The sequence below is a fragment of the Carassius gibelio genome, chromosome A2 (genome assembly GCF_023724105.1).
Source record: "Carassius gibelio isolate Cgi1373 ecotype wild population from Czech Republic chromosome A2, carGib1.2-hapl.c, whole genome shotgun sequence".
Lineage (NCBI taxonomy): Eukaryota > Metazoa > Chordata > Actinopteri > Cypriniformes > Cyprinidae > Carassius > Carassius gibelio.
In genome coordinates, this window is record NC_068372.1 from 28739729 (window position 1) to 28761038 (window position 21310).

The following is a 21310-nucleotide window of genomic DNA, read 5'->3' on the forward strand; positions in this document are numbered from 1 at the left end:
TATATACATCTCAAAATCTGGAGAGAAAAAAGCCTCAGCACCTGTTTGGATCTGAAGCTTTTTTTTTGCAGGAACAGCAGTTAACTATTATGGTTGGTAATAACCTGTAAACGCTGAGCTTTTTTCACTGGCTGATTCCAGAGACTGAAAAGAAACTTTACAGCTGCCTTCCATCGTAAATAACCATTATACTGCAAATTACTCGGTGAGAGGTGTGAGTTTGAGAAATGTGATATATTTTGTTATTTTCCCTTCGTTCCCATCTCTCTGCAGCACACACTGAGTGCTGAAATTGAAAGTTGCCCCAGCGGCTGATACTACAGCTAAAACTACTGCTGTTGACTCTCTTTTCTACCATACGTCTGTAAATGGGAACACAACAGCTGTGCTCTGTACGCTCTCAATGAATCAGTCGTGACTATAGTGGCATTTTGAAGTGGCCTTTGTTTCCATAATTGACTTCAGCACTGGAGAGCGGCGTCGCCTGCCGTCTCTGGTACTGGGTCAGTCTTAGATATTCAATGTACTATTGACCAACCAAAACTTATCAAAAGAGAGGAAATATTGATCACGTGCTTCTGCCTTACAGAGCCAAGTTCACCGCTTTTACCCAGTGCTATTCCTTTGTGAGGTGGCATTTAGGTGGATTGATCCCTCTGTAAGTCGACCATATGAGAAAGAGCCACATTATTGAGATGGTATTATATAAGAGAGTCCCATGAGCTGAAGAAATCCATCGCAAAGGTTTTAATCATGTGCAACATGTGCACTGACACCCATCTAGAGACCCGGTACACGCGTGCCACATGTTCCAGCAGCACTGCTTGGGCTTCCTGCTGGTGTTCAGAGGGTTGGAAATGAGAAAGAGGTGAAGCAGACCAAGATAAGGCTATCCGGTTGATCCGGGCTGTGTGGAAAGAGTGTGTTAACCGCAGAGGTTTTATTTGATCATGAAGTCCATTGCTGAGAGAAAGAAGTGTGCAGAAAGGTAACGAGAGTGGCCTGTATCAACTCGCACTAAAGACCTTTCACACTTCTGGCAAATATTCTTGTTAAAGAATCATTTTAGAGCCAAAAAGCTAAGTTTTCTTGGCTTTATCAAGGACACCAAGAACCATTTCAAGATGGCACAAAAGTCACACTGAAACTGGGAAGAATCATTTGTGTGCTCCGATGCACAAAATCAGCCAGAAGGAGCCATAAACTTTATAAATGTGATTTGTTTCTGAAGTCCATGCTTCATCATCAACTGAATAATGGAAGATGAGGGGATTTTTTTTTTTGTAGCATGTTCAATTTGCAATGTGAAACTGACGTTGTAAGATATTCTGTACAATTCCAATCTTGCATCGCACACAACATGCATAATATCAATACACTGAACCAAACCAATTGATTCCATATGAAAGTACAATCATACTAAAACACCTTTAAGTGTTATCTGCTCATCTTGAGGTTTGGCTGTGCATGATGTCATTGCAGTCAACACTGTGTAGCGACCCTGTGAATTGAACACAGCAATCAGTTTTTTCAATTCTATTTGGTCCTGTTTTATGGACAAGAAATTACACACTTCACATTTAAATGGCCACCACCAAGGGAGAAAATTGGATTCTAAAGAGAAATCTTGAGAGGAAATACAATTTTAATTCTTATTATAATCTATTGACCTGTTAAATGACTACGGAGTTCTTCTTGACATTATGTGAATGTGATGAAACCAGCGCCAAGCACCACTCAACATTTGCAAAAATGGCTACATGACATCATAAAACAGCTCATCAGTGTCATAGACAAGGACATCAGAATGAAACATGGTTAACTGTTATATGTACATCAGAGTGTCATTTCCTCATCCACTGCAAGTTTTAATTAACAGATCTTACAAACCGTCTGAGAATTATGATTAAAAATGGCAATAAAAAAACTTTTATATCATAAATATTATATCAGAAATTATGGGAGAAAAGCCAAACTGATAAAACTAATGCTGATGGGTGGTGAAACACATAAAAGGACTGAGATCTCTTTAATATCTCAGTTGTTTCTCCCAGACAGAATGAGATTAAATGAAGAGACTCCTGCTTCTCAGATGTTTCTCCTGACAGTGTTTCAAAGTCTCTCAGCATCTCAAACTGAGCTCACCCATACCAAGATGCCAAATACTGCAAAGATTCAGAGATGAACTCAATCGTTTCTCATCAAATAATTTTATGTTATCCACAATATTTTGTTTCTGTTTCTCCAGACATTTTAGAAAAAAAATGAAAAAATGAATTTAAACCTTACATGAAACCTCCATTGCATTGCAATTTAAAAAATAAACAAAAACACTCCCTTTTAATATCCCTTTTCTTGTTTATCTATATATAGTTTCTGGGTAATTATTTTATAAAATCTTTTTTTCTTGTTGCTGATCAGACTCAGACTGGTTTATGTGAGGCATCTATGAGCTATTTTCATTATTAGTATTGAGATATTTTACATGCAAACAGTGGCCAATTAGAGTGGGTATGAACTGGAGAGACGAGCCCCCCACTGAGGAAGTCTCTTAGCGCTCACTTACTGCAGGGGTGCGACAGCAATGAAGCCAAAAGAATCCATGCATCTGAACTCCAGAGAGGGGTCTTGAAAGCAAGGGATTAGCTTTCTGCACTGAGACGCTTTCATCATTTGTACATGCACAAGTTTAATGATGAATCTGAATGTACATTAGAAGACTAACGAAGACCATTTAAAGCTGCACTGTGACTCATGTGCTTTACAATAACACAATGCATGCAGAATTTAAGCCATGTAGATGGAGACCAGTGCTGAAAGCCTTCCATGATCAATGCATTTACAGTAGCCAAGGTGACATTTATCACTGCATTTCTGGACAATGCATTTCTTTTTCATTTTACATAACACATTAAATTAGTTACTTTTTAAAACTTGGTGTTAGCTAGCAGTGAATAGGTTAAAAAAAAAGTGAAAGAAAGAGATCCCATCATAAAATACTATTTTTACAGTATTAAAACCATCTTAAACCAGTTTTAGGTGTTTCGTAGTTTGGGCTAGTTTAATGATTAAGAGAGGTTTTGACACTAACTAAACCACCTTAAACCAGCTAAGACCAGCAAACCAGTCAGTATGGAACTGTAGTAATGCTTAGCAGAAACTAGGGTTTCCATGGTAAATTCTGTGTAACCATGGTTAATGTTATGGTAGCAAAAAGACTGACAAAGATGTGTGATAGAGCTGCAATTTTATTTTTCTTAATTACTTGCATCACCGATATTATAAAACCGTTTCTTATTCTCAGTATGTGTCTTGTTATACTGTGTGATTTCTTTAGCAAATAACATTATGAACCACACATTCGGCGACAGGGGATGTGATTTAAAAAGCAACACTAAAATCAATGGCCAGAAGCTACAATTAGCCTTAAGAAAACATTAATTTCATTGAGGGGAAGCGTGTGGATGCTGAGTTATTGTCTCCGTGGGTCTGACTGCTGTTATTGCACCCGGGCACCTCTCTCTGTTTCATTTCCACATCACAGCTGGTGTCTGTTTCACACCTGTCAGAGCAATTAAAGCACGCACACATCTACCTCACTATCTGAAAGAAGACGTAGCTTTAACTTCTGTTGTTTTTGTGTAAAGCAACTTATAATGACCAGAAACGAACCGTGCCCTCTGAACAAGCATGGACTGTCCTGCACGCTCTCCTCACACTGGAATAAAAATGTTATGGTACATTTGCAAATGCAACTTCTGGAGCTGTTTGCCAAGTTTTATGACTCCTAATTGTCCTTTTTTATTTGACATATCTTGGACAAACTACATCCTAAAGTCTAGTTTTATATTGCTCATTAGTGCAGTAATGAATTCTCTCAGTAACTCTCTAGTGCACAAGTTGCATGAAGGTTTCAATTTCTCACACATTCATTTATGTCCCAGCTCAAAAGCCGAGATCGTAAAGTGGAGTTGGAAATCATTTTTATCCTTTGAAAAAAACATCAACAGTTACACACCTCCTATAAGTTTCTGTGATATCTCAAATCTGACTGGCCTTTTTGCTCTTTATTTACTGTGAGTTTAAGAGAGAAAAGAGTTTTTGAGAAGTCTGTCAATATCGAGCAGGTCGTTTTGGGTCATTGCTCATGTTTTCACATGCACACATATTTCCATTAATTTGTCATTTGAAAAATATCACCTCTCCACAATATCTCTTGAGCACATGGGGTTTGGTTGGTTATGATATTTTTTTTGAAGAAGGTATCAGACTATTTCACCTGTTTCCGAGAGGTTGCGTTTCAAAATGAATCCAAACAGAGAGTTTAATTGAATAAGTGAACCTCAGGTTTGTTTGGGTGTCTAGTCTAAGTCTGATTGCTTGCTGAGGCAACCATCACTTTTGTTATTTTCAACATCATTTTCAAATTTTCTACAGTGTTGTAACTATGGCATTTTGGCAAATACTGTTGTTACCATGGTAATATTTTGTACCATTAGAGACGGAAGAATTGTACAGTAAGAACAAGAAACAGAATGGAAAAAGAGAGAATGAAAGTGAGAGAAAAAGAAAAAGGATTGAGAACAACAACATGTGAAACGTGTGGGCGACGCGATTCATCCTCTTTAATGCCTACAAGATCTATTTTGATGCCTACTGATGACAGCAAATGTGTCTAAGAAACCCCAGCTGTGTTTATCATTACAAGATGACCATAAATACAACCACTGACTGACCAACACGGGGAGAGAGAAAGGACCAGAAACTTATTCAGTTAACTTACAAATGAACATCCAATTAAAAAAATCTAATTAATGATTTGAGGAGTACATTCTGCTTGAATGAGGAGTCATTCATCAAAATATAACCCTATGAAGCCTGCTGTATCATATATGCACACATTTCTAAGGCCTCAGCATGGTAAAAACTTACTGGACTGAAGAAACTTAATAACTACGTTTTTTTTTAGAAAAATAATATTAAAATGTATCAGATATGATCTATTAGGTTTTTGAAAGACGTTTATTTCTTCATCTCTCAATCATAACTGTGTTGCATTGCATTATTTGCTTTGTAAGCCATAAAAAGCTATATAGCCAAATAAATATCACCAAATTGCATATTGTTGCTCATTTTTCCTCAATTATGAGCTCCACATGCTCCTGTATCATACTATGATCCATAAAAGCCTGCATCAAATATGACTCAACAAAAGACATACAGTATATATTATTATTTATTTTTATTTTTCTTAGATTTGACTAAAGGTTCAATAAACTGTTTCATTTCAAAAACAGATTTTTCTGGCTATATTATTTCATATCCATCTTTACAGGGTTTATACGTGTTTTCCAAGTCACACATTATCTATTACTATTATACTGTTGCTTGTTTTTATGGATATAGGGATTTAAAAAAACCCTAAACCTGTTGTAAATACAAAACATGATGTCTGAATCAGCTCAGCTCAAGTTTTGCTTGCTGCATCTCATCCATCACGTTGTATAAAAAATGCAACAAGCAATGCATCTCTTCAAAGCAATGCAAAAGTGCTAATCAACCTATGAAGGTAAAGTATGCCAGTCTAAACTGATCTCAAAGCATTGAACATAGGTTGCATAAGGGCTCCGTGTATTGGGCTCCTCTCCGTTTATGAGAAAACAGAAAACTAAGAAAACAGCATAAATGCTTTGGTAAGCTGAAGTGCCTTTTTTTGCGCTCACGCTGTCACCTCGATGACAAGAAGAGCAATTCCCAGAACAGTGAATTAGGAGATCATCATCTTCTAAATTTTTCAGCTCAGTGGGCAGTCACTTGTGGTGTGTGAGGGGGTGTCGCTCCTCCATTACACAGATAATAGGACTGTTTCTCATGCTGATCACACTGAACGTGAAACCCCTGGACTTCTGAATCAGAATCGTGTGATGCCAGACTCAGAAACCCCACTCACACCTTCAAGCTTCAGTGCTTTTCCTGCTGATTCAGTTCATTTTTATCTGGATTTTCTTTCTTTCTTTCTTTCTTTCTTTCTTTCTTTCTTTCTTTCACAAGTGTGTGAAAGTAAGTAGGCAGCATTTTAGTGGCATAATATTTTTAGAATAAAGTCCAAATTAAAGTTGTTATATTGTGTGAATGAAGTTCATTAATGTGAAAATCCCACCTACTCTGTTTTATTGACGATTTTTTTTAAAAAACACTTATTTATCAATTACATGAGACATTAATTTTATTAAGTTTTTCAACATATCTTCTGATGTTCATTCATGTCATCTTGTGCTGTGACTAGAAGAAAAGAGGAAAATACGATTGATTCACATGTCGTCTGAATTGAGGTGAATGCAGTGATCCCACACCACATTAAAGAGCAGAAAAATTAATTATTGTTTGTATTTTGTGATAAAAGTTACAGAATTACAGACAATTTGTATAACATTAACATACAAGTAACAAAATGCTTATTGTGCTTTGCCCAGCTGTTTTCATTAATTTTATGGTAATTATTCCTAAGTCAACAATGCATCAGTGTCAGTATCATATAATCTCAAGAAAAGCTTGCTCAACCGATCACATCAGGTGGCCACAGCTCTCCACATTCTCCAGTCATTTCACTCATTTCGGTTAGCTGTGGATTGCGAGCACGCACAATAAGAAAAGATGCTACGAGTGATAGACATTTTCTCCAATTACTGTCCAGAGGTGAATGAGCAGTGAATATGTGGAAGGGTGTGAGGTCAGTTCTAGAGCTCTGACGTTAATCACCTGTTCTGCGTCTGATATGAGTCGATGGTGTTGTCTAGTAATGGCTGATTCGACCTGCTGTAAAGTCCACTGGTTGGGGAAGCTCTCAGACTAAGAAATAAGTCACTTTCCTGCTGGTGAGGTATCACTAGGCCTTCCTAATTGCACCCAAACGAACAAACATTAAAGCTTCGGACAGGTCCAGTATGTCTGTGTGCTGACAGAGCTGCCCTCCCGATACTCTTTCTCTTTTACCTCCAATCTGCATTTCATTCTCTCAATCCTCCTCTGATCTCCCCGTCCGCCTGTCCTCTTCTTTCCGTACAGCATGTCTGATGTGCAGATGTTTCATGGTTCTGTTCCACTGTTTCGAGAAGTGCCATGACTGGTCAAGCTGCCTGAAACTGAGTTAATTGACAGTCTTCTCCTTGTTCTGAATTCAATTAGCAGCAGAGAACCAAAACCAGCATCATGCACATACTACACCTGGCAGTTTCCATGAATGAAGAACGTTTTGGAGAACTGGAGACACAAATACAACTAGAGATAACTGTAATTGGTTTGGCCAATAGATATTCTTACTTATTGGGTTTGTGAATAAATGGCCCCTTTTTCTGGGCCATTTGCATGCTTTTTTTTATTTTTTATAAACAGCCAGCATTCTCAAGTGAAAATGTGGAGATTACCCATTTACTATTAGACAAAGACAAAAACAAAGATGATACATTTACAATGTGTACAATAATTACTATCATTATTATATGGTTTTATATGTTTATATTAACCAGTCCATTTCATTAGTGATTCCTTTTCTCTGCAAACACATGGATCAGTAATTTAGGGGATTCATCTCTGCATTTTCCGGACCCATATATGTACAAGGACTCAATTTACCTTCCTGAGCAGAACAGAATCCATTTCCACACGTCCTCATTTGGTGCGGGGCAGTAAACTGCGACGAAATCAGCATGAGCACTCAGAACAATGCAGTTCAATTAGTTGCTTGTTTGTGTTCAGCACTCTCTTGCTTATTAATTCACTCATTTTTCCACATCTCATCTCAATCTCTAAATGAAAATATTTACCAAGACAGTAAAATCGATGGCGATGATGACTCCATAAAATGAACGCCTGGAGGGGATGGGTGCCAATATCTGAACGGAAATTGGAAAATGGATCATCCTCCATCTGTTTGGTTCTCTTATTGACAATAGAGCAGAAAATCATGGAGAAAAAGAGCATCTCATGGTCCACCGTTATTCACCAATGACAGCATCCATTTCTCAGCTCAAGACTGAAATGGAATACAGAATGAAAGAGAAATATCCAAATAAATCTCGACTATTTCTCCTAGTTATGAGATTAAATGCAGAGAAAATGTAGACTTTGGAATAAGAATAAGACAAAATATGAGAAGTAATAAAATTTACAATTTGCTCATTTATATCTCTTTTGATTTCAGAAAATACATCTGTGTATAAATTTTTCAAATGATGACTAAATTGTCATTTTAGGCCTTCACATTTTTCCCAAGAATTCCTCTGAATTGAGTTGAAATAGCATCAGAATGACGTTTCCTTGAGTGTGTAACAAAAACAACATTAACATGCAAGGTATGAGTTAACTAGTTGACAAAAATAATCTATTACCACTGACTGTTCGCATCACTAGTATTGATATTAAATGTTAATGCTTTGGCTATTTATGTAGAGCTGGAAGATCATCCTGACCGGCCTGCGTCCTAATGTTCACGTTTCGCTCTTGGCAGCACATCTCGACTCATTAGGCTGGAAGCCACAGGTAAACGCATTCTCATTAGCCTCTTTTCTAGCTCACTAACATAACTAATGAACCCAACAAACATCAGAAGAACCATATTCGTCTGAATGAGACATTTTTTACTTTGCTGGTTATTTTTACATGCAGTGTGTGCTGACATTGCCTAGAACAGAAGATTTGGATGCTCTCAAGTACGGTACATACGTAAGCACTTCATTAACAGGACTGTTTGTTTGGAGGACAGCCTGTTCTCTCATGGTTAACTTGAAATGGTTGTTTCAGACTTCATAAGAACGGTTGTATTATCGCTAGTCTTCAAATATACCAAATGAGCAGTGGTGCCATCCGAAGAAGCAATGATTAAACTAAGCATGTAACGTATCGGACTGTTTCAAAATGAGCCAATGTTTTAAAGGGATAGTAAAAAAAAATTAAAATAAATGCTGTTAACTGTTATGTCCAAGATGCAAGTGATTTTATTTCTCCAGTAGAAAAGTAAAGATGACTGTTTCAGCTGAAACCGTGGAGGAGCACAAAATTAATACCAAAGGTTCTTATGAAGCGAAATGATCAGTCTGTGCAAGAAACTGAACATTATTTCCTGTAATAATCAAGTGACATCTGGTTCGTAAAATAATAAATCTTTTTAACCATTTTTTTTTTTTTTTTGAACCAGTTCACCAAATCGGACTGAACCATTTGAAACATTTCACAGCTCGTGAAGCAAAGCAAAGTTACCCAATCACAACTCAATGTTGGGTGTGCCTGAGAGTCAATCCGACTCAAAATGAGTGAAAATCCCAGCGTATATAATCCTATGATACTGGTTTTATCAAACTCATTCAGTGCTCCAGTTCCTTCAACAGTCACTAAACTGAACCGAGCACTTGAATGAAGCAGCGAAATGAACGCTTTTATTATTTCTGTGCTAGTTTATTCACTTTATATGCTTTAGGCATGTGAAAAGTCCACATTTCACATGATTATTGGGTGCTTAATAATATAATTTTGTATATGTTACACTATTTTGTGATTACATAAATGAACTAGTGAATTGAACCAGTTCATTGAAACATACTGTCAACCCTTTAGCGGAAAACAGGTAATAACGGTATAAACGATGTTCGGTTTCTTGCACAGACTGATCTTTCACTTCATAAAACCTCAATATATCATCAGGAGCCACAGGTATTAATTTTTCCTTGATATGCTTTTTATTCTCAATAACAGGCAGCCGCTGACTTGCATTTTATTTATCACCAAGGACCACGGTTTCAGCTAAAAACATTGTTACTCTTCTACTGAAGAAAAAAAATCACCTATATCGTGGATGGCCTGAGGGTGTCAAGTCAAGTTTATTGTCAATTCTTCCACATGTACAGCACATACATATAGAGATTTGAGTATTGCATTACTCTCAGACTCATGGTGCAAAAAAAAAAAAAAAAAAACTATTCAAATAAGGGCATTTAATAAAAAAATTAAAAATAAAATAAAATGAAGTAAAGCAGCATAAGGCACATGGCAGATAGAGTGCAAAGCAGTGAAGTAAACAAACAGTGCAGATATAATGATTGTATGAATGAAAACTGACACAAATAGCAAATCATGAAACAAATCTGTATGATACACTCTCAGCTGGTTTTGCATAATTTCCTATCTACAAACTCACTGCAGCTTCTCTGACTGAATAAAACACTCTAAAATCAAAGATTTGTCAAGCAAAAAAAATCAAGCATGAATACCAAAGTGGTATGGGAAAAAAATCATTTGACCTCACCCGCACACCACAGGGTTCAGATGACCTCTGACCTTGAATATTGTTTCCTGCCAAAAGAAAGTAATAAAAGTTTACTCCACTGTTCAACTGCTAACAAATAGTACTACTGACTGACCTGATTAATACTGCATCAAGCTATTTATAAATATTCATGCTGTTATTTAAACTGTGGCGTGTTATGTACATGTTTTGCCTTGTTTTCAGTGTTTGGGTGCAAGTCAAACTCTGGCTCAGCTGGCAACTCAAACAGCTGCAAAGAGAGATTCGATGGGAAATGGCCTGACATTGTTCACAAAGTGATTATTAATAAAGCTGAAGCCATTTCTTGCCAAATAAAATGACTAAACAATATAATATTCCAAAGCTTTATCAGCTTAGTTGGCCACTGAAGCTTAGGTTTTTTTGCACTTTGCATTGGTGTTTCTTCAACTAGAAACACTTTGATTTTTTAGATTATTAATAATATTAATATGCACAAAATAAATACAGCCAAATTTTAGTAGACACATATTAGTAGTAAGATTGTTAAAGTGTGCTTTGAAAGTACATAGTTTAAGAAACACCTACATACAGTGTGTGACCTTCTTGAGCTGTTTGTGAACCTTTCACATTTTTGGTCACTTTTACCTGTTTACTTGCTGCACATGACACCATATGTCACTCACATCTGGCATGGACATTTTCTTACTTCTGCAGAAACAAGGAACACTTAATAAGTACACTATAGGCTAATTAATCGTGTTTGACGTTTCCACATTTTGCACCAAACGCCCACTCACATTTCATTCATCAAAAATATAATTTGGCTTTTACACTGAATGTTCTGTATCGTGATTTACCACCAGCAGCTTTGTTACAGACAGAACACTTACTGTAATGGGATGGACAGGTCTCCCTTTCTCTGGAGAGTGAGAGAAAGTGAGACAGCTTTAATCTGAGATGTTTAACCCGCAGGTCTAGAGTTCAGAAAGCATAAGATTTTGTAGTCAGATCTCGATTTTATAAAAAACACAGACATGCCATCTGCATCAGTTTAATGATTAGAACTGCTGCTGTAAACTGCTTTAATTGTCAACAACTAAATCAAGCATAAAGAAATTCATTGCTCGAAATTAAAGAAACATTAACTGAAATAAAAGAATAAAAAATCATTGTATTTCAGCTAGCTAACTAAATATACTAAAACCGAAAACTATTTATTTACTATTTATAAAAACGAATAAAAATCACAAAAACCAGACAAAATCACTAAAACTCAAACAAAATCAAAATAGTAACAAAACTAAGAATCAATGATTCTAAAATTCTTCTCAGCTCAGATCTTGCAAAAAAAAAAAAAAAAAAAAAAATTAGGCATACAATGTAAATTTTATAGATTTTCAAAAATATATTTTATCATTCAAATCTATTATTAAGATTTTCTATCATAAGGCTTTGTGTCTCAAAAATTCATTTGCAAAATATGCTTGTTTTTCTAGCAGCAGTACATTTTTTCAAGTTGCATTGATTAAAAAATATATATTTTACAATTAAAATCTATAAATGTATTTTACTTCAGCTAGTAGTCAAGGCAATATTTCTCATTTTAAGTAAAATAACTAAAACTAAATAAACTAAAACTAAAAATGTAATTAAAAACAAACAATATGAACATAAAAAAACTAAACTAAAATTAAAATATTAACATAAACAATAAAAGTATATCAATGATACTACAACAAATCTGTCAACAGCCCAACTCTTGCAAAGAGTACACTTATTTTCGAGAGGTGTAGAGAAGTGGTCTGAACTGGCAGGCATTTCTAGCCGGCTCGTAGCCGATCATCTACAGTGATGAGGCCCCTGCAGATTTTTCTTGATGGATGACTATAAATACTGGAGCTGATCCACAAACACCCTTCAGCACAGCGGCTCTCTTCTGACTCACTGAGATCTTTTAATAGCGAGCCTAGCGTGCTGTCGAGGGCTGGAGGCTTTGGAACCCCGCTTGTTTGATTAGCCACTTCACCTCGGACTGTTTCTTCACTTTTGATTCACACTGAGAAAATGCCGGTCATTCTGTATGAATGCTGAAACACTGAGTAATGTTTTGGTCAGTAGGTGTGCAGTATGGCAGGGCTATTCAAATCTTGCCCTGGAGAACCAGTGCACTGCAGAGTTTAGCTCCAATCCTGATCAAACACACCTGAGCCTGTTAATCAATGTCTTTGGGATCATTAGAAAATCACAGGTAGGTGTGTTTGTGTGTCTTCCTGGCTGCACAAATAACCATCTTGTAACTGTATGCTGTTCTTCAAATACTAGATAAAAAAGTGCACACAAAAATAAAAATGTGTTAAAATGTGCTCATCCTCAGGGCATCCAAGATGTAGATGAGTTTGTTTCTTCATGGCAAACAGATTTGGGGAAACTTAGCATTACATCACTTGAATGGGTGCCGTCAGAATGAGAGTTCAATCATTGTTAGATTATTGTGATAAAACATCACAAGTGATCCACACCACTCCAGTCCATTAATGAATGTGTTGTGAAGTGAAAAGCTAAGCCATGTGATCGGCTAGAGACAAAAAAAGCAGCAAAATCTGACCACGCCCCCAGCACTTATTATCTAAAAACATGGAAATGCAAATAAATGTTTAATGTTTATTTTTTTTAAGATTCTCCAAATTGCTCTAACCTGTTCAAACAGTAAATGTTGTCGTCTTCGAAATCATCAGCCATCCAAAAATTGGGATTAAGTAATTTAATAAAGAAGATTGTTGTTTTCATGCAGCTAACTTGTACCAACAGCACTCAACCGCTAATTAGATAGTTAGCTGAAATGGAAAATAATATGGCTCCCATCCTATTGCCATAGCAACAAGAACAGTGTTTCAAGGTACATGTAATTTTGACTAAAATCTATCTATCTATCTATCTATCTATCTATCTATCTATCTATCTATCTATCTATCTATCTATCTATCTATCTATCTATCTATCTATCTATCTATCTATCTATCTATCTATCGCAACATATGACACACAACTCAAAGAAAACAAACACAACCGTAATACCGTTTCGATTATTATAAAATGCTCTGTTGCAACATAAATAATGGCAATGCCATTTGGTAACAGTATCAGCACAGTAAAAACCATTTTCAAATCTGAAATAATTCGTTATTTATTTGGTGTACTTAAACATTGCAATGCTGTGCAATGTCAGATTGTGTTATGTTCAGTATTTTGTATGTAATAAATCTCAAACAATACAGAGCCAGATATCTCCTAGTTAAAGGGGATGATTATTAATAATGCTTTAGCACACATAAATGGTCACATGACTCTATCTGATGCTGAGTGCCGTTAGCAAGAAGCATGGAAACAGCCTCTTGATGCCGAGTGTAATTACTCCACTCCACTGACCCTGGAAAACTCTTGGAATATCCCTCTAGAGACAATCAGCCCAGGCAAAAGCCTCGGTAAAATGCCTTTATTCAGACTTTGGGAAAGAAAACATCTAAAGTACATTTAAATGTTAATTTTATAGCACTTTATGTATTCTTTGTATATATTAATTATACACACATCTTTAAAGGTCATTTTCTCAAAACTCCGCTTCAGAAGCACATATACTACCCTTCAGAAGTTTGGGATCAGTAAGATTTTGTTGCATTTATTTGATCAAAAATACAGTAAAACCATTAATACTGTGAAAATAAAATGTAAATACTTCAGTATACTGCAAAATGTAATTTATTCCTGTGTTCAAAGCTGAATTTTCAGCATCATTATTCCAGATTTCAGTGATCTTATAGAATTCATTATAATATGCTTTTTTTTAAAAAAGAAAATAAAAAATGTTAAATTGGTGAAAAGTGATACTAATGATCTACTTCTATGTTGAATAAATGCTGTTCTTTTTCATGTTTAATACATCACAGAATCCTGTAAAAATGTTTTTACTGTATTTTTGATCAAATAAATTCAACCCTGATAAGCATAACTGGTGGAATATGATGATATCTATAAATTATTATTTTTTACCCTATTCACCTGTTGTGTCTTGCCTTAAAAACAAGTTGACTTCATCCATCTTTCGGCTTTGCATGTGTGTTTAAGATGGCAGGTTGAGGAAATGTGTTTCTTTGGATACTGACATCATTGACTTTAATGTGACGAAGGGAAAAAAAGAGGAAGAAACAAAGAGGATGCGATGAAAAAGAGGCTTGTGATGGCAAGAGAAAAAAAAAACAGATGAAAGAAAACAAAGCCAGAGCTGGATACGACAGGACAGAGGAAGGCCGCTTCAATCATGACTGTGCGTTACAATCCTCCAGGACTCATTTAAGAGCACTTTACAACCTCACACCTAAAACGTACCCATTTCTCCTCAACTTCTATTTCATTTGTTAAAATTAATCCCGAAAGGCCTTGATTCAGTTCTGTACGCTGGGATTTTACATGTCTGTCTTCATATAAGAATAAATAAATATAATTTCTCTGTGCTTTTGTGACAAATCAGTCAGTTTGTCACGTCCTCCTCGTATTGTTATTAAAGCTCGTCCTGAGTGGCTGCCAGTGGGGAGACATGAAAGAGAAATTCTGATTCTGACAAACACCGTCACAATGTTCTCCATACTCCGCCGTCACGCGGTGGATAGGAGCGCGCTTCAAAGGAAATGTCAGCATGAGATCATGAGACTGACAGCGGCTCACAGCGACACGACTCAATCAAGTGTGTCAGTTTGACTCGTACACCACGTGAGGAGGAACACAAAGAAGTTGAGGACTTATTCTGCTTCTCTTGTGGCATCGATGGGAAACCTTTTACAGAGAATAAATTGTACAGAAGGGCATTAAAAGATGTCTGAGGTCTGACTGGAAAAGTTGCAACAGATGTGTTGCCAATGGGCAGTCCTTAATAGTATAGAAAGGAATATATATATATATATATATATATATATATATATATATATATATATATATATATATATATATATATATATATATATATTCCTTTCTATACTAATAAAATATATATATTTTGTATGTGCATGCTAGCATTGGACAACCATTTTTTATTAAGCAAGTATACATTTCTCAATACAATTTTTTAGATGCACTGTAGAAAAATAGCAAGAGTGCCAAGAATACCAAAGCAATTTATAAATGTAACAAAAACCTAAAAATGTATTAATATTCATTAAACAGACAGATCCAACTCCAACTGGATCCCATTGAAAAAAATAGATGAATGCACATTTTATATTAATGGATTGAATCACAACTAAATGTATACAAATATACTTTGTGGATTTACTTATTCATTTCATTTAATAAAATAGAATAAAATACATCCATCCTCCATACTGCTTATCCTCTGTATGGTCATAGGGGGAAAAAAAAAAAAACATTAAAATAAAAATAAATATTATTTTTTTCTCCCATGACAGTTACCCATCCACTCTTCTTAATTAAATTAAAACACATTTACAGTAATAATTTACTGCATTATGGATAGATTTCAGTAGCAGCAGATTAATTTACAATGTCAAAGAAACAGCTTTTCCTTATTGAGAAGCACAAGTCATTCCAGAAAGACACATTACATTTTTAGTGAATAGTTGGGACAGCGAAAACTGCATTTCTGGCACCTCAGTGATATGGGACACAGCCAGCGGCACAGCTGATGACAGACGCTCCAGCTCACAGTCATAATTCTCATCTTAATATGATAATAAATACACTATATTATACACCTAGATCTTATTGTCTGGGATTGTTTATCTCTGGATTACTCTCAGATATGAATATATGAAAATCTTATTATTTCATTTTCAACCTACATCTACGTCTTATGCAAACAGCAACAATCCCAAGGCAAACACTTCATATCCTCTAAAGACTGAAAGATAGATCTTGATTTATCCCTATTCATGACACAACTTGGAAAACGAAGCACCAGTCAAAAAGATCTTTTGACTATGAATTATTGATCTATTGACTGCTTCAGGAGGAATATACTCATTTCTTTCCACGAAATGTGTGTCTAAAGAGCTGCTTCAGTGTTTCAATAATTCTCCCAGCATGCCTCCACCAACCAAAACCAGGATGATTTGACAAGTGTGGAGAGAGACACATTAAAGACATGACTTTTGATTATCTGCACAGAAATGAGGGTGGCAAAATTGTCTAGTTACTACGCCTCTGCCGAAACCTCCATCTGAACCTGTGTACAAGCGTCTGCATTGAGAACAGCAAGTCAAACCTGTTTTGTTTTCTCACTTCGTACATCTATGTACCATAAAATACTCTAAAATGGATTTACTTGTTATCCTGTCACCTTACACAATAAAAGTTTGGGGTCAGCAAGATTTTTGAAAGAAGTTCATTTCCATCCATTTGCCTTAAATTTTCGAGCATTCCCAGGCATTCCTGTAAGAAGGGAGGGAATCATATTCAGTAATAACACCACCATTTCCTTCCTGTTGTTCCAGTCATCTTTGATCTCTAATTTCCTGGAAAACATTAGCTACTATGGTTTGCAGCATCTCTGGTGGTCGATTTAACAGATGCGACTCTCCCTTCGAGCGCTAATAGCTTGATTATTCATAACTCCAGTACACGTCTCCAGGAAATAATAAATGAATAAGTCTGCACGTGAAGAAGGAGATGGGGGGTGTTTTGAATCCCGGCAATGATGTGATGCATGCTCATTAAAAAAGACTGGGAAGGTTAGTGACAGTAACACTAAATGGGCTACTCGTCTTCCACATGAGCATGTTAACGTCATTCACATGTCTCCTAATGAGGAGGACAAAACATCCCCTGAATGATTTTCTGAGCAATTTCAGTTTGACAATGTAAACACGGGAAATACAGAGAGGGACTTAATTGCTTTTGGGAAAAAGAGACTGAGTGAGAAAAAAAAAGTGTTTATGAAGTGTGATTGTTACTGGGAAAAATTTGTGGAATTCTACTATAAAACATTTTTTGTTATATAAAGTAAGATTTTAATAGTAGAATTTTTTTTGCCTTGGCAACTAATTGAAATAAGTTAATTATAGTCAAATGTATTATATATATATATATATATATATATATATATATATATATATATATATATATATATATATAATTTTAGTTTATTGTTATAAAAATGATAATAATACTGACAAAAGCACATAGCACATTTACTAAAAATATGAAACTAAAATAAAAATGACAATTGAAAACATAAAAATGAAAGACAATTCAAAATGTTAATAAAAACTATTTAAAATTAAAACAAAAGATATAAAATGAAATTAATTCAGTTCAATTAAATTTAAAATATGAATAAAGCAAGATAGTTCTGAGGGTTTGCATAAAAAAATAAATATAATCAGTTAATGAATAACTCAAAACTTCCATGCAAAGAGCATATTTCAAAAACTATGCTACAAAAATGACTTGCTATGAATGGCAACTGAATGCATTAAACTGAAACTAAACCATTAAGTACACCATTACACAAAAACTTAAATGACTAGTCAGTTGTTGAGGCTGACTAATTTATTTAGACTATTTTGAAACCCTGCAATTTAGGAGGAAAAGCAGCAAAGCCTGCAATGTGAAAAGTGTTTACACAGTCAATAAGGCACAACAGCAGAAATAGCCTGTTTAATTCTAAAGGCCAAAGAGAAGGTGGGAAATAGTCATGAAAACTAAACAGTTTTGGCCCAAGAATCCATGACTAACATGGGGGAATATAAAAGATTTGAAAAACTTAAGACATTATACTTCAATTTACTGATCATTCTTGTTCATGACACCTAAATAAAACCCAAATAAACAAGTATATGTGTTTTTACCACAGATAAGGAGAAAGTGTCCACACGGCTTCACAACAACAACAAACCCTGAATCCTGAACAACACACACATAAACCCATTGGGACGGTACACTAGAGTGATCACTGCTATCTGTGTGGGTTAATTTGGTGCTTTTGACACATCACAGATGGCCATCAGTCAGCGGTTCAACAGCCATAGAGCCAGTGTTGACAGGAGGATATAATGCTCATGATTGGAATAAAACTGGACACACTGGCTCTTCGCCAATGTTGGGAATGGAACACTAGCTACTAGTTTTCAAAAATAGTAGTATATATATTGTTCCACAATAAACCTTCTGGACAGTAGAATGCAAGCAGAGCCATCATACCTGGAGAAATCAATTACTCCACTGAAGTATATGATTTGAAGATCCCCATCTTTGTGCATAGATGCTCACCTCTGAACCCTACTGGTTTTAAGCCATAACTCTGGAGCTGCTGGAGTTAATGACATCAGAGAAACATACACATTACCTGTGCTTTAACCAAGCAGACAAGGCAAATCGAAATCTGTTTAATACTGGTGAAACATTTAAGTTGTTGCAAACTTGTCGAGTCAAACAGAGCAGTGTTGTGAAAGCTGCTTGCACTCTTCAGGAAGTTAAAATAAGAATGTCATGCTTATAGCTGCCTTTGCATATTAAACTATCGGACAAAGTATTTTACCATCCACACAGCACATTTTAAACTATTATCTTGAGTGTTCAACAGGTTACGTCAAATAAGGAGAGGTCACCGAATGTTGATGACAGACAGTTTTCCAAAACCCAGACTGAAAATGAAAAACAATAAAGTTGGTTTTAAAAGCCATAGTTGAGCTAGAGGTACTTCTGTTGCTCATTTATAGCTCGGGAAAGTTCAAAAAGCTTCAATTGTTTATAAAATTCTGTATTTTATAAACAGTTTTTCTGTATATATACAGAAATAAATCATTTGACATAAAGAAAGAGTGTAAAAAATTATTTAGCAGCCCCAATTGTTTGGCTTTACAATAATTTGATGAGAAATGATTAAGACCATAATCATCATCCAGGGTTGGGATGTAATAAAAAAAAGTAAAAATGGTTCCTTTAGTTTAGTTCATTAACTAGTGTTCGATAATGAAAAATGACTCTCATGAGCTGGTTCCTTTTGGTGAATTAAAAAGTATAGACAGCAAAATAAAAAAGTTTCCAATTCACAACAATTGACTGAGCCTTTTTTTTAAAGTAAATCAACAACCTAACTAGTATAGCATAACTAGTTTCCTTTTAGTGAATTACATTTATATGGCACTATAAAGCTTCAGATTCACCATCAAATGACTCTTTTGAGCCAGTTCTTTTTAGTGAATCAAAAACATACGGCACAAACAGTGCAGTCCGATTCACAAAAAAAAAAAAAAAAAAAGACACTTACTGTATGAGCTGGTTCTTTTGAATCAAAATACTTGATCCTCTTTTATTCATTTCACAAACAAACAACAACAAACTCATATATGACCTCAAAAGACTCATGAGGTACTGGTTCGTAATGAATGAACAACTCCAAGCAAAATAAGATAGTAATGACATATCACACAGAATTCTGGGATGCAGAAGTCTTATTGCTTTGCAGGAGCAACTATTTTTTAGGCCGACTGTATCTGTCTTCTCTAAATGTAAAATTATAATCACAGATGACATATGCAGATATCAGAACGGAGGTGCTGTAAGGACGGATGGACGTGTTTATTTGAGGCTGATTCATCAGTCTAAGTGAAACGGCTGCATTCAGCACAGCATGCTCATTAGGAGATGCTTCTGCACTGAAACCAGACAGAACATTTTCATTTTTATATGCATTCTGACACTTCGCAAGTATAAGTCTTGCAGAAAGACGAACTCTAATTTCAAACTCAGAGTGACTGAGCATTAGGCCACTTTCTCACCTTTCTGTTGTGATCCCAGTCAGACTGACGTCAGAGTTTGATTCATTTGGTTGGTGCGAAAGCACTTTACTGAAGTTAAAAAGGTCTGTTTTAATAGGTTCGGTTCATGTGAACTCCAGTACACAGTTCGCAATTAGTATGAAAACAACCCACTAATGATAACATATACTGCAATTTGCATATTCTTCTGATCACACACTTATAGTTGAATGCATTTCTAGTGGCTGCTTGCCTTTGGATAAACTGCTTTAGTGTTTTATGTGATGCAACCATGGTCTTTATGGATAATCCAAAGGGACAAATACTCATCCAATGAACTGAATTTTAATTGATTTTTTGTGATAAAAAGTTCAGTATTCTGTGAAAACATTTGCACAACTTCTTAACAAGTCCAAAACCATTATTCATTGAAAGTAGGCTGCAAAAATGACTCGTTCTGCACTTCTGTCACCTTATAATAACATAATAGAAATTAATGACCGCCCCCACATTAACACTTCCATGCCTACACATCATCAACTACTTGTCTTCCAAAGGATACCAGTGTTAGGACTGAGTGCATGGCTAAAATTGATTTTTAAACATTGTGCCAGATTCATGTCATGAATGTTAGCGTGACACAATTTACTGTAGATTGTGTAATGAACCAACTGTGAGCTATTTATGTCAGACAAATGGCAAGGAAGAAAACAAGAGCTTAAAAGAATGTTCCTGTGATCTAATACCATTTACTAAGTTGCTGGGACTCAAACCCCTAACTTCACTATCCTATCTACACTCAAAAATGACATTTACTGACTTTGTTGTTCAGAATATTTTCCCCATACACCGAAAGCTCATCTTTAAGCTTAATTTTTCCATCATCATAATTTTAGTTGTTTTTAATTTTCATGCTTAATTTTTAAACAATGCAATATTTAATATAAAATATTTTAGATTTTATACAGTATATTATTATGTTATTCTTTTGGTATTCGAGTGTGAAAGAAAAAATTAACAATGCAGAAGGCAACAAAAAAGCTTGGGCATTACTGAATCTTGAGGACATATATATCATTTCAGGCACACTGAACAAATCAATATCATATAATCATACTCATTAACCATAATTACTGTGTTCAACTGCCCAACCGCTCTGATGATCGAGCAGTTCTGAAAGTGAGTATGCCCACTTTAAATGCAGATGAGTGCTAATATTTTGGGATTCTGATAGCCCATGAAATGATGTTTGAATAATGTTGTC

General features: G+C 35.4%; 1 long non-coding RNA gene across 2 annotated transcripts; it reads right to left on the bottom strand.

Annotated features, from left to right (window-relative positions):
* Positions 1 to 6264: 6264 nt before the first annotated feature.
* On the bottom strand, positions 6265 to 10987 carry LOC128023836 (uncharacterized). Of its 2 annotated transcripts, none has more exons than XR_008186034.1 (5): positions 10925 to 10987; positions 10298 to 10344; positions 7824 to 7892; positions 7633 to 7690; positions 6265 to 7260 (listed from the first exon to the last, which is right to left on the bottom strand). It is a non-coding gene; the product is annotated as an uncharacterized LOC128023836 (long non-coding RNA). The 2 variants fall into 2 exon arrangements; XR_008186035.1 differs by having other exon boundaries at positions 6265 to 7552.
* Between the last annotated feature and the right edge of the window lie 10323 nt (positions 10988 to 21310).